At 34.9% G+C, this 14,831-nt stretch overlaps 1 long non-coding RNA gene across 1 annotated transcript in view; it reads right to left on the reverse strand.

The window, feature by feature from the left end:
* The window catches only part of LOC134649675 (uncharacterized), a 198,634-nt gene that overhangs the window by 116,479 nt on the left and 67,324 nt on the right, over nucleotides 1-14,831 (reverse strand). The window contains exon 2 of the long non-coding RNA XR_010096977.1: nucleotides 8,082-8,118. This is a non-coding gene — a long non-coding RNA (uncharacterized LOC134649675). The remainder of the gene's footprint in view (nucleotides 1-8,081; nucleotides 8,119-14,831) is intronic.

Below are 14,831 nucleotides of genomic sequence, written 5' to 3' on the forward strand. Positions count from 1 at the left end.
CGGGCAACCAATGTCACTTTTACGTTAGATAGAGTTAGATATCTACTAGATGTGAATTGGATCTCTAAGTCATATCATGTGGAAATCGTTCAAGAGTATCTCCAGAATCGCGCAAATTTGACAGGTTAGATCTTAAACATATCGTTATCGTATCTTGGTGATGTCTAAAAGATATCTAATAGATGTCTATTTCAAAATCAGAATCGGGCCCAAAGTTCAAGTTTCCGAGGAAATATTGCTTTCATTTAAAGAGTCGGTTGCTTCGGAGCAATATTAAATCTACTCTGCGACGCAAACGAAGGTATTTCTTCATTGCAAATTTGCTTTGACAAATATTATTTTATTTTCACATCATTACAGTTGAGGGCGGGGTCGTTAAAGAACTAAGTGAAGAGAATGAAGCGTCAGTCGACATTATTTGTTTTCTATATTTACTTATGTTTGTTGATGGTTATGTTGAGTACATATAACTCTATTTTTAATGTTGAGCAACCAACTAGATAGTATCTAGTCGGTTGCTCAACATTAAAAATGTGCCTCGTAAAATAGTGCCTCAGGTTCCGATTCAGGGGGCCTACTACGAAAACCGAAATTCGCAAATTGCGGGGATCTTTCTCTTTTACTCTCATTAAGACGTAATTAAAGTGAGAGAGAAAAATGCCCGCAATAGACGGACTTCGATTTTCGCGGTTATAGCTCTGGTTCCGGTTCCGTTTTTGGTTCCGGTTCCGTTTTTGGTTCCGTTTCCGATTCCGTTAAACTAAAATGAAAACATCTGTTTCCGTTTTCGGTTCCGATAAAACCACATCCGTTACATCCCTGCTAGATACCTTAAGCTAATCGGTGGCGTTGCAAAATTATACCTGTATAATTTAAGTATATTCATTTCTAGAATAGGTATGCGACCGGTAAATATTTAGTACCTATGAGAAATACTGGTAATTTATCGGTTATTTCTATAGAAATGTACTTATATCGGTTTGTATTCGCTAATATTGAACAGTTGATTACTTAAGCAGTAAATTTACTATGCCTGTACAAGTTACAGGCCAATACGAGTTTTAGTTAATCGATCTGTTTCCGATATGATACTGATCTTTCAATGTCAAAATGACGTTTTTTGTTGAAGAATCATATTGGAAACAGGTTGAATAACTAAAATTAGAATTTTCATGCTAGCTTCATAACAGACCCAAACATTTACCCAATAAAGATGGAAATGGATTTGGTCTTCAACGCTTATTATTATCTACCCTTTTTTTGTCGAGTAATAGAATATGTAGGAGCAAATTACTAAAAAGAAACATATAGGGATGCTGAAGTACTTAGAATTACAATATATCTAAAGGTATACATGGCGTTTTGGTATATTTATTGTTATCATTAGATTTATATCATAATATATCCACTACCTAACGGTTGTTTGGAAGAGATCGCTCATTAGCGATATGACCGCCTGTTGTTACCTCTGTCTTCATATATTATGTGTGTCTCTGTAATGTTTTTGAGGTTGTGCAATAAAGAGGATTTGTATTGTATTGTAACTTTAGAAACAATATTTAAAAATAAATAATATATCAGTAGTCAAGGCAGAGATGGAGATCTTAACACACATCGCCGGCTGAGAATACGTTTGTGCTATATCCATTTTTGAGCAAAACCGTTTTTTAATGATTTCTACTAAAATAACAAAAAATATGCTATAATTGACACTAATCGGTTTTTGAATAACAACATTGTTGAACACAAAAATGTTGTGCCATAACCGCATTTTAGTATAGTATTTACACTCGGTTAACAGAAAATTATCACAAAAGTGTGACATAACCAACACTTTTGTGTCATATCATACATTGTACGTTTAACATTTACTCATCAAAAACGGATATGGCAATAATATAAATGCTTTTATTTCATGATTACCACTATATTTACAATATTTGTTTGATACTATAAATAGTAAACTTATGTGCCTAAATTTTAAATAAGTTCAATATTTATTCAATGTAAAACTTTTTGAGAAACATTTATTTTTGCTTCTTTTCGCTGTCCTGTAAACCAATGTAAGTGGCGTATGGTGCCTAACGTATTCTCACCCGGCGACATAATTAGTGACGTTACTCATTATAGGATGATGCTATGATAAATTGGGTCAAACACAAATATAAAAACAAAAACTGTCTCTTCACTTCACTACTTCACTTTTAGAGATAAACTGCTTAATGCTGCTGGTTGTAACTTACATCGCCCAAAACGCGACCCGACTTCGTTTTTGTAAGAATAAAAAATATTTTAAAGATTTTATATTATTTTAGTCACTACATAGATAATGCTCGTGTACCCGCCACAGTTCGTGAAAAATGTTGTCAACTCAGCGAAAATGAGCCTGAAAGTAAGGACCAATAAATTTTTGATTACGGCAGAAGACGAGTCTAAAGGTTTTTTGCTGAAGAGGAAAATTAATTAAAACCGGCTAGTAAAGACCAAATCGTGTCGCTTAACAGGCTTTTGTTTCATTCTGTTACATTGTTAATAATTACGGGTAAGCTAGCACGTCGTATACTTAATGTAAGAAAAAGCCTACATAAAAGAAGAAGTTTACCGCCGTCGCTGCAAATGCAATCAGGGTCGGTCTCACCTTTCGTACGCACAGGTTTATGATATGATAAAGAAAGCAGGGCTAGGATTATCTCGACAGTCGGAGGGTCGGTCCGCCGTCCGTCGTACGCTAACGAGGTTGCCTCAAACAATCAGAAGTCAAGCAGAAATTGATGGGGTGCTCCGCACGCCCACATAGACGTGAACGCTTACAATCCGGCTTAATTAAAAGACTTCACTCAAGCGTTATTCGCAATATTGGAAGGTTTGTCCCTGTAATGTTCGTAAAATGAAATTACACGAAGGTGTAAACAATTAATTAAATGTTAATATTTAAGTAATCAATGCGATTTATGAAATATAAATAGTAATAGTAAATTCAAGCTCGAGCACGAGTCAAGTTACTGGCATTGTTACAAAGGTTTATTAATACTTGAGCCGCTGCTTTGTTGCACAAGTAGTAAGTAGGTACTCATTATTTCATGAATGCTCTTAGCAGTGACTTTATTGCAAACGCTTTAATTTACAGGTATAATAAAACCAACATAGTTGTCATTCATTACTGCATGGTACAAGCGTACCTATTTTTAAAACTCGTACACCTACAGTACAAGGTAGTTGTGTAGGCATTTTGTATTGCACTGTAAATATTTTATAATATCGGATGCTATGCGGGTTATAATTTAAAAACTCTAAAAATGAAGTTATACTCTTCTGGTTTGCAGTTAAATTAGTATGTTTTATGTTTAATGTTTGCAAGAAAAGTTTGACAGTATTATACGAGTAATGACCGCTGCCAACCGTATTTGACGTTAACCGGACCGGATATAATATTGCTGATGCAATCCGCACTAAGTGGCGCTAATAGCCAACTTTGCTCCACTTCAGCGCATATTATTACGCACGAATAATCGAGCGCGATTAATTACGTAAATTTCAAGGAAAACTCCCAATTTTCCTGGCATATAACAAGTTAATTAAATGTAAAACTATACAGAACAGCGCGCGCGTGTCAATGTTTGTTCACAAGGCAATTCAACGTCACGCCAGCCCATTAAAATGTGTGCTTGTATGTACGTACACGGGCATCGTGTCCATACACTAGATACAATGGCTCTCCTAGAGCTACGCATCGTTTGACATCAAGGGCGCACTTAAAGCTAGATTACACTCAAGTGTCCTACAAGAAATGTTCTGTTGTGTGTAATCTGGTGCAAAATAAAACATTTCTCATTGCAGAGATAATAAATAATCATTCATATGGCTAATTACAGTTTTGCGTTCTAAGTGAAATATTTTATGGATAGTATAATGCACGCCCAGTTAACGGGGGAATAAAACTTTAACTAAAGCTTAATAAGAAGGCAACGTATAAACGGCAGTTAAATTACTCTTAACGCTGTGGTCGTAACAGTGCATGCCATTAAGAAGACGGGAGCATTAAAGTTAAAGCAACTGGAATTAAATTTACATATAAATACGTATGTTTAACCCTACGTTTCGATTGTCTTGTTAAAAAGCGATACTTCTGAATACCCGTAGCACCTATTAATTTACTGATATTATTTAATTATATAATCCCTACTATGCTTACTGATATTATAAATGCGAATGTAACTTTGTATGTCCGTCTGTTACCTCTTCACGATTAAACCGCTGAACTAATTTAGAAGATAATTCGTATGAAGATAGTTTGAAGCCCAAGGAAGGACATAGTATAGTTTTTATTAATAATATAAGATAAGATATAAGTTCGCCTTTGTACATAACATTCTTATTTTTGTTTTGTTTTTGTCCGTTTTATGTAAACCTGTTTATGTGCAATAAAGTGACATACATACATACATATAATTTATTGTAATCGTCATCATTACACACAAACGTTGCAGGCAGAAGCTAAATCCATATCCATACTAATATAATATTATAAATGCGAAAGTGCGTCTGTCTGTCTGTCTGTTACCTCTTCACGCTTAAACCGCTGAACCGATTTAGTTAAAATTTGGCAAAGAGATAGTTGAGTCCCGGGGAAGGACATAGGATAGTTTTTATGTCGGAAAGCATCCCTGAAGAGAGTGCAAAGGGGGGTGGAATTGATCATAATCATAATCATTATTTACAAATAACTCCCGTATTAAAATGTGAAATAATATAACAAATCGAAATTATCCTTTCTCGTTTCTGAGTGAGCGAAAACTTAATAAATCATACAACCGTAAATTTTCCTACTGCTGACTGTAGCAAATACAAATAAAAGGTGTTCCATTGTGTTGTACGGCATTATTATTGTGAGCCGCACTGTCTTACTTAGTAAACCTTTTTCTACTTATTTCTCTCTTCGCTCGTTTGTGCAGTATCCCACCTTGTTTTAAGATATCTGATGCATTTAAATGGTATTTACAGCATTATTTAAAAAAATAAAATAACTAATCTTTTTCTACACGTCGACTGCAATGCTTGAATTAAGACTTCGTATACCAAAGTGAAATCGCATACTTTTTCCACTATGGAACCCCAACTCAACTATAATATTCATTTCGATACAGTTTAGTCAACTATAATGAGATTGACCAATCGAAAGCGCGGAGCAAGTACCAGGGCCTCATGAGTTACGAGGTGTCGTTGACCAACCGGCCGGGGGCGCGGGGCGCGAGGGCCGGGTCGCGTACGAGTATGAAGGTATCGCGGCTGCTCGCGCATCTTAGCTGTATACTTTTGTATACTTTTGTTTTTTTTTACATATGATTCTTCTACTAGTTTTTAAGTATTTTTTTTGTTGACTCGTAGAAAAAGTATTGTATACAATAGTGATATAATCAAGCTTTTCAATCTCGTAGCTTACTTAGGCAACTCAGCAAGCTTCGTTGCCTAAACACGGTACTCGACTGAAAAGCTCTCCATTATATCACGATTGTATAAAATACTATTATTTAAATAAGTATTTTTCTTCATTCGTTCAATTTTTAAATGCATGTGCCAAATCGTTTTTTCTATCAACTTTAAGGGGTGTATGGAAAAAAATCTGCGAAGATTTGAAGAGTGCTCAGCTTATGCCTTTAAAGGCTGGGGGGCCTAAATGTCAAGCCCTTTGGGTCAGCAGTATCGAGGGTGGCTTGCTCAGACGTTCATCGACCGCGAATTTTCGTTTCATTCCAGTTTTACAAGACGTTTGAATACGAATCAAGTTATTTAGTCCTTTTGGTCAGTCAGAAATATTAAGTTAAACTTTAGTTTGTTCATAAAGTTTGGCTGGAGTATAATTAAGACTCAATAAATACCTATGGTAATTATGTACTCGTAGAGTTATTCGTATATTTTCAGCTACCATTATAATACTAAATCGTGATTTCTAATTCACTGCCTCCCTGTATTTTGCATTCATGTTGCGAAAAGTAGGTACTAATTTAACCTTTTCGACGCCGTGTCAAACACAAAAGCTGTCACGCTGACGCCGCGTCACCGAAGTGTCAAAACTGAAATTAAGCTTTATGCATATGCATATGCACGTAGGTCTATGTTGCTCTGTGGTCTGTGACCGATTAATCGGTCTTTGGCGTTGAACCTACGGTACGGATATATAGATCATTGGCGTCCAAAAGGTTAACATTGTTAAAACCATGAAAGCTTATTTATGTTTATATTTATTGTAATTCTATTTGTAATAGCTTTGTGGACACTAGAACAAATATTTACGGAAACTCATTTTCATTTGAAAACCATTATTTAGTATACTACTCTTTGATAAAAGAAGGGATGTCTATATCTATTTATGTACCTATTACATTAATAAAGTCTTGGGTATAATTCATATTAAAATGATTTCACTATCAGTATCACTCAAGATATTAAAGTTGTTAACATACAAAGGGTCCATATCATATCTGCAAAAACCTTCAGACCCTCGTCGGACCCTGTCTGTCGTGCGCTTGTACGGTTTTGGTATTTTGTAGGAGAACATGTTTCTGTACTTGCGAGTCATTAATGCTCTAGCTGTGGTGAAATGTTGAAAATATGATAAATGTAGGTATTGTGTTCATATACACAAGGAACCTAATGAATTTGAACATACATATTATTATTTAATCAACTCATAGACTTAAGCAGAGTACAAAAGTACAAATAGTTAAAACTCTAAACTTTTTGCACTACGAGTACTTGTAACGTTTATGAGATTAATTGATATGATAACATACCCGTAGAATGATCCATGACTTTATAATTTCGACCGCACATCAGGAAGTATTAGAATCTATAATTAATAATCATGCGTTAATAATGGTCTTGTCAATACTAATCTCATAATCAGATGCATTGACATAACCCCTATATTGTTGTAGCGAACGTATAATCATGATAAGTTTTCATTGTTGTACATCAACAGGTATACCTATATACATGTTTAGGTTGCTAGGTAATGTAAAAAATATACTATTAATCATCTAATATAGTTAAGCGTAACTTCCTTATTCGTCGTTTAATCGATTCTTACAACTAACGGTAGATCGTTCTTCAAATTATTTTATAGTAGTTCAAATTGTTCTCTAAGTGTAAGGCCTGAGTGGACGCTCGAAGCGGAGCGTTCGGCGGGGCGTGCAGCGTGGCGTCGAGCTCCCAAGGGATTTGAGCAGCGTGCACTAAGGCCGCTACTATACGTTTGCATTTGTTTAACATGCACGCCGCACGCCCCGCCCCGCTGCACGCCCAACTCGAGCGTCCACTCAGGCCTTACCTTAATAGACTCAAAATAGTAAAAGTATCTCAGGAATTTGGCCGATATACGTGGACTCATCAATTAATATTAAGCGTGTTCGTCGAATTGAGACCCCATGCCTGCGGACTCCTTCGCTCTCCTAATAATAAAGGTTAAAGACCTCAGTAAGAAACAAGGGGTCACTTCTGTTACTTTGTTCAGAAAAGGGCGTTCTTGGTGGTAATGGATACAATTAAATCTCTGACATACTTTCCTCGCAACGGATTGTTCCTATTTAAGACATCAGCTTCTGAAAACATTCCCCAAATCCACTCTTAGGGCCCGATTCGGATTTTGAAATAGACATCTGTTAGATATCTTTTAGACATCACCAAGATACGATAACGATATATTTAAGATCTAACCTGTCAAATTTGACATTTGCGCGATGCTGGAGATACTCTTGAACGATTTCCACAAGATATGGCTTAGAGATCCAATTCACATCTAATAGGTATCTAACTCTATCTAGCGTAAAAGTGACATTTGTTGTCCGAATCGCGCTGCAAAAGAGAATTAGTTGAAATCTAAACTATAATGTATCTAGAATGGATCTAGTAAGTGGCGTCTCTTGTGAATATCTTGAAGTTCGAATACGGCAGTAATTAATATCATTTTATTCACGAATTATATTTTTAAGATTTGTGACAAGTTCGATTTAACTAACAAACCATTCACCACGTCATAAAAAACCCCGTATGGAAAATAGCTATAGTATATCACTCGCACATACCTCGCAGATGATTTCTTTGTTACGATGTACCAACAATCTGAAACAAACAAGAAAAACATTAACACAGAAAATTACTACGTGACCTAAAAAGCCATATGGGGAAAGACGTCAGACGGTGAATGCGACTTATCGTGTCATAAAAGTGAGTAGGTAACAGTTTATTGACCCTAAAGGCATGTTATCGTTACATTTGCATAGGTAAGGAGGTTATACACACGACCTTTTGCTGGTATCCGCTAACCCTCCCGTTTTATGACCAAGAGTTTGAGCTTCTGCATAAGTACTTACTCCAGTTAAGATATAAAGTAATCAATTGATATACAGGGTGCTTCCTGTAACAGGAGCAATAAATTAAACTGTAGGCTGTACTCCTCAAACTGACCAACAATTGTTCAGCAACTTTTAAAAATTATGAATCCTTTAGACTTCCTCTTTTTCATACAAAATAAATATTGCCTTCAATGTACGCTGACATCAGTGTGTTTGACGTTGCTTGTCACGCTTTAAACGTAACAAAATTTGCAATACATTGCGTCTTAGAATAAACTTAAAAGTGTAATAAAAATCAAAACATGAGTTATTTTCAAAAGTTGCTGAAAAAATGTTGGTCAGTTTGAGGAGTACAGCCTACAGTTTAATTTATTGCTCCTGTTACAGGAAGCACCCTGTATACGAACACGTTTTCTGTTAGGATGTAGTTTTACAATCTAAATCGAGAGACTGAGTCGGATACGGGTTCAATACAAAACAATTTTCATTTCATTGAAGCAGATTACTGGTTTTGTTGTTTTTTTAACAATAAACATCCAGTGTCTCTGTAATGTTCATTGGTAAATCGCATCGTGTGATAACACGACGTCCACTGATCTACTTTCGAACTCGGAAGTTAACTATTTTGAACTTTACTGCCTCAAAATAAGGCAGTAACAAAATCTGAGAAGCAATCTACTGCAATCCAGCAATTTATCTTATAAGTTTGAACATCTATTGCAAGTTGAATCTCAAAGTAGACACAATAGATTTGTATTCTACAAACTCTGTAACTTAATAAAGAAGTTAAAATTGAGTTCGAATAATTTTTAACGAATTCTGTTCAGCTCCATTTAAACATAATTATTTTTTGTTTAAATGATACCTTTATTTTAATTAATTTCGCACTTTGAATAAAAACAAGGCTTATTAGGACTTTTTACAGAGGCGGTCCTCAAAGTTAATGACAATGATAAGAAATTAAACTCCATTGTTATACGCGTATTGTTGTGTGCGTTTTATTAGGTAAGTACTTAAACATTGTACACGTCAATTTAATTATGGTTTAGAGGTATTCTGTCAACGATACAATATTTTATCATTACTATGCCAACAAAAATGTTAAGTGAAAGAAAAACTACTAAATACGTAAGTTCAGCTCATCAAGTGACTGTAAAAAAATACATAATAAATCAGCAAAAACACGCAAAACAGAATTTAATCTCTGCATATTGTGTTCTTCTCTACGATTATAGTCAGTTATAAAATGTTAATAAACAAGTACTCTTTAATCGTCATGAAGTGTAGGTGAATAGCTACAAAGAGCGAGAATCGCAACTCACTAAGCATGGTGCGGTTCAAGTTTGGTCTCACGAGGTCGCATCACAACTCCCTTAATCGCCCCAGACGCTTACTTATCGCCAACTAACTTATGCTGTTATGCTTAGTTCACACAAATTTTGGATGTTGATTTATTAAGCTCAGTCTGAAATTACTGTCAGAATTCTAGATGTGCAGAATGTAAATAGGGCCGCACTCCTCGTGAAATTTCGGCGGTTAAGATGTCTGTTTTAGGAATGATACGGCAATAGGTATATGAATTTTCATCTGTCGGTAAATGAGTTTAACAATTCGTTTCCTGCGAGAACATTTATTGCCCGAATAAAGAAAATATTTATTGCTTAATATTAAGTATAGGTAAGCACAATCATAGGTACCTACATCAATTGTTGTACTCGTAGTAAAGCTTTTTTTCCGTTTTTATCCATGAAATTACCTAAAAAATATGTTAAGCACTGAATACTTACCGAGAAAATTAATTAAAAATTCGTAGAATAGACATTTCTTTAAATTTGAGAAAGCTGATTTCACCGTTTTTACAAATACCTTACATCGGCGTATTTAAGTTTGTTTTAAGAAAATAAGAAAACTGAATCTGTGATCTATTTTCACAAAAGTGCTATTCATAAAAATTAATGGTGTCCTTATCGCCAGTAGGCAGCATACTTCAATTTAATTTTATTATTGCTATTAAATAGTATTACCAATTTCATCAGAAACAGACAAACAAAGTAAATCAATGAGATTAATTACGACATTGCATATTATTTTAAAATGTCTGTAAGGCTTCAACGGCAATGGTTTTCCAATAAGTAATATGATCGTTAAGGATTTTATTGTTGCTTTCTACCGATAAGCCACTGTGCGACTTACAATTTAAATTGATGTTTTAATTTAAAAACGTTGATTCATTTACGTAAATATGATACAGAAACGTGTATAACAATTTTGCAGTGTTAAAAGTAGACAGATGAAATGAAGAGGGCCAACATTCATCAACACTTTTATAAATGATTTTTAAGGCAGGCACAACGAGTGAATAGCTAATGAGGGGCCGTATTCGGTGCTTTGTTCCAGCATATTCATTACCTGCTACCATTGCCGTTTGTTTACAAAAAGTTCTCATTGTTCCCCAACACACCCTCTTGAGAATAAACAAACAATATCTCTAACAATTTTGAGGTCAAGCGCGTTCCTCGGCTAATGTTCCCGAGGATAATTAACAAAGCAAAAAAGCTTAATTAATACAAAAAATCACAATCGCGAGTAAATAGACCTCATAATTAGTATACTTCAAGCGAAGTTTCACGAGGAAAGCGAGCTTCAGTCTGTTTTATTGTTATAAGTGCTTACATTTTTCACATTAAACAAGTAGTTTATATTTGTTTTTACCATTTTGTTCCTCTTGCGCTTTTAGAGAATTTAGAATTTTTATTTAATACATTCTACTATTCTGGAAGAAAATATCATAGGTGACAATTAACGTCGTCGTATTCAGAAATAATCGAGTATCTCATAGCGAAATTCAGTCACAATGAAGTGTTTAATATGGTGTTTGGGAGAAACTAGCTTAACTCGGTATAAGTCGCAACTTGGGAGTTAGGACGAATCAAGTTTTCGGAAGTTACAGTTAGTTTATACTTGGGCTTATTGCTGCGATAAACTCATTCAACCACTTACAAATCATCACTTGTGTAGACCTACCTACATACATTATTACCTATCATAAAATTAGAAAATTATAAAACATTTTTTTTGCCTTAATAATAAGAGAGAACATATATTACTAATTCATAATTATTTTTTACTATGCCCAATACATTATACGTATACATAGCAGATGTTTGTGGCATAGTGTTTATCTGAATCATTTGTGGAATTGTGTTAATAGGGTATTTGACTACTAGTCAAATCAGTTTCTTTTTTCGAATTGTACGATTTTGCTATTGCTACTATGGAATTTATATGAAACACTAGCATATGACGTCATAATCAAATTACGTACTGCCGTATTCGAACTTCAAGATATTCACAAGAGACGACACGTACTAGATCCATTCTAGATACGTTACAGTTTAGATTTCAACTAGTCTTCTTTTGCAGCGCAATTCGGGCAACCAATGTCACTTTTACGATAGATCGTGTTAGATATCTATTAGATGTGAATTAGATCTCTAAGTAATATCTTGTGGAAATCGTTCAAAAGTATCTCCAGAATCGCGGAAATGTCAAATTTGATAGGTTAGATCTTAAACATATCGTTATCGTATCTTGGCGATGTCTAATAGATATCTATTACAAAATCCGAATCGGGCTCCTACTCTTTATAGTTTTAGAGATTGTTTCTAAAAATAACTTCTGTCTACGTCTCTCTATTAATCTTTTGGTGATTTATTTCATGCATGGTGTAAAATAATTTACTTTAAATACAGTCAAATACCCTATTGTGAAAAATAAATACATGAACAACGCACACTACATATTTTATTTCGAGAAGCACAAATCACAAAATGGCTGAAGGAACTTATTTGCGCCTTATTCTCGAGTTGGCGCGTCGATATTGAAGAGTGCAATAGACTACATCGTCGGAAGCCAGAATCTCCGTATCCATATTTGAACGAATTTAGCCAACAACACTTGCATCACTAGAAGCCACTTCTATTTTAAAAAATTGATTTGGTTTTCATCCATTTTTGATACTATCGATGCCGTAATGCAATCAGAAGTCGTCTCGTATGGAATTTCGCTCGCACGCGCGTCTGGCCGCGTAGCCAATATGCCAATTGCTTACGCTTCGTAGCGATCGAAACGCGACAAAAAGAAAGAGAGAGACAAGGCGTTTCGTTGTCGAAGCGATAGCGATTGTAACCTTGGCTAGGCCGGGTAGTAAAATATGGCCGGAAAGGTACCGGATAGTGATACACACAACTCAAAGTCGTGTCAAAACCATATCAAATTGTTAAAACAGAATCACCCTCCAGCGTGCACACTTGCGCTCAGCTTTGCGTATCGAACATTTTCTCTATGGGCCGCCATTAAGGGGTTAACCTGAATAGGGATAGATTTACATGTATGTCCGTGCACCATTTTGTTGATTGCAGAAAAAATCGTAAATAGTGTACAAATTATAGATTTTTATTGATCCATTTGGTTAAATGGAGTGGTCTCTTTTGTTATTATAAATAAGGTAGGTAGTTTTTTATTTTATTTTTTATTTAAATTATTTTCTTCAATAAATTTATTCAACAAACATATTGCGCTTTAATAAGTTGTAACCAAACTGATAATATATTAGGTATTAAAAGGAGGAAAAATGTGTAGGTAAATTTAAATAGTTATTTACGATACAAGTGCGGAAAAGAGGAAATTCGAGACGAGTGGCGATAAATTAAAATACGACCGAAGGGAGTGTTTTAAATCGACACGAGTTGCGAATTACCTATTCGCACGTGTATCGTACAACGTTTTACAGTACATATGGCCTTTTAAACTTTTGACATCGCACGAAAAGTGCTATTTTACGCACAAGTGCGGGAAGATAGGACCATATGTACGGTAAAATATATTATTGGACTGGTTTATAGGTATTGGCTGATGCTGATAGTCATCAAGCGGAAAACGCAACTTCGGAAGGCCAAGGTAGCTGATGACGGCTGTGATAGGTAGGTAGTTCCCTAGTTGAGAACTGTCAATTACCTTTGTACCTATATATGAGTTGTACTTTGTACCTATAAACAGCTTATTTGTATCACGTACCTCATAATAAGATACAAAAGTATTTGAAACCCGTATTTCTTTGTTGATTCTGGACCAGCTGTTGTATTCGTATGTATCCACAGGTTTTCGTATGAACACGCACGGTTGATTTCTATTTTTTATGATATAGGAGTGTGCCTTATATAATAAATATATATTATGACCTACATTAATTTTCAATGTACCGGCGACCTTGCAGTCATATTGAAGTAAAACCAATTAACGTGAAATGTGAAAAAAATTGGGATTAATCACTTTTTTTATCCTTGTAGAATCTAGTGTATCAACAAAAAATATATAATAAAATTGTAGTGAGAGAGCTCCACAAAGAGTAATGAATTTCCAGTACGTTAATCGATATTAATAAATCAGTTTACCTACCTCTGCTTTAAATATGAATAAGGATTAAATATTTCGTTTCACGATAAATAGGTAGACACTAGCAAAATAAACCTGATATTTTATGAAATATTTTTATGCTCCTGAATACCTACCTATTATAACGCTTTATATACCTACTAACTAAAGCTCCGAGATGATTTCTCTGAAATACATAGGTACTTAATACTTATGTATGCCGAAATAAAAAAAGTATAAAAGCAATTTCGAAATATAGGTAAATTCAACAATAATATTATGGTCCCGTAGCTAACAACATTCGTATATGCAGGTACATACTAGCGTCAAGCTATCGTTATTCAGCTATTATTAATACGCATTTAGTCAAGCTCGTGCTTTGCTGCAAGCAAACTAATGCATGTTGTATTAGACAACGCACAAGCAAATGAACAGCTCGCTTGATTGCGATGTGAGCCACGTCCTACATACAGGTCGGGTCATCTAAAATTGATGGCATACGTTAGGACCGCGGCGATACGTGTCGTGCCCTCTTGACCGTAAACCATACCGGTGCATGCGAAGTCACTCGAGACGGAATTTGAGACGCATTGCAGCTTTCAGTGTATACAATACGAATGAGTTCCGCGCGTTATTCATACTTGTAGCAAACTGAAGCTTTCATGGGTTTTACTGTTTAATTCCGCTACTGAAATTGAATAGTACTTACCTGAATAGTATAGGTATTTGGTAGGCCAAATAGTACCTCCCAAAGTTGTATTCCTAACAGTATTAGATGGCAACATTATATTAGATATGACCTTTTGCAATTTCGAACACATATTTGCAGTAATATCGTACTGTCTGAATGAACATTTGTATATGTGATAGTACATTTGAATATGTTAATGCTTGAATTAGGTCAATAATCTTGGGCAGCAAATAGAATTGAGACACCACCATAACTAAGCAATGTACCTAATGCGTCTATTAGTTTCTAGCTAGTAGATTTAGTTACTTAGTACGAGTATGTGTAACAATACGTACCTAATAAGTAGTACTTATTGT

The sequence above is a fragment of the Cydia amplana genome, chromosome 7 (assembly GCF_948474715.1).
Source record: "Cydia amplana chromosome 7, ilCydAmpl1.1, whole genome shotgun sequence".
NCBI classification, from domain to species: domain Eukaryota; kingdom Metazoa; phylum Arthropoda; class Insecta; order Lepidoptera; family Tortricidae; genus Cydia; species Cydia amplana.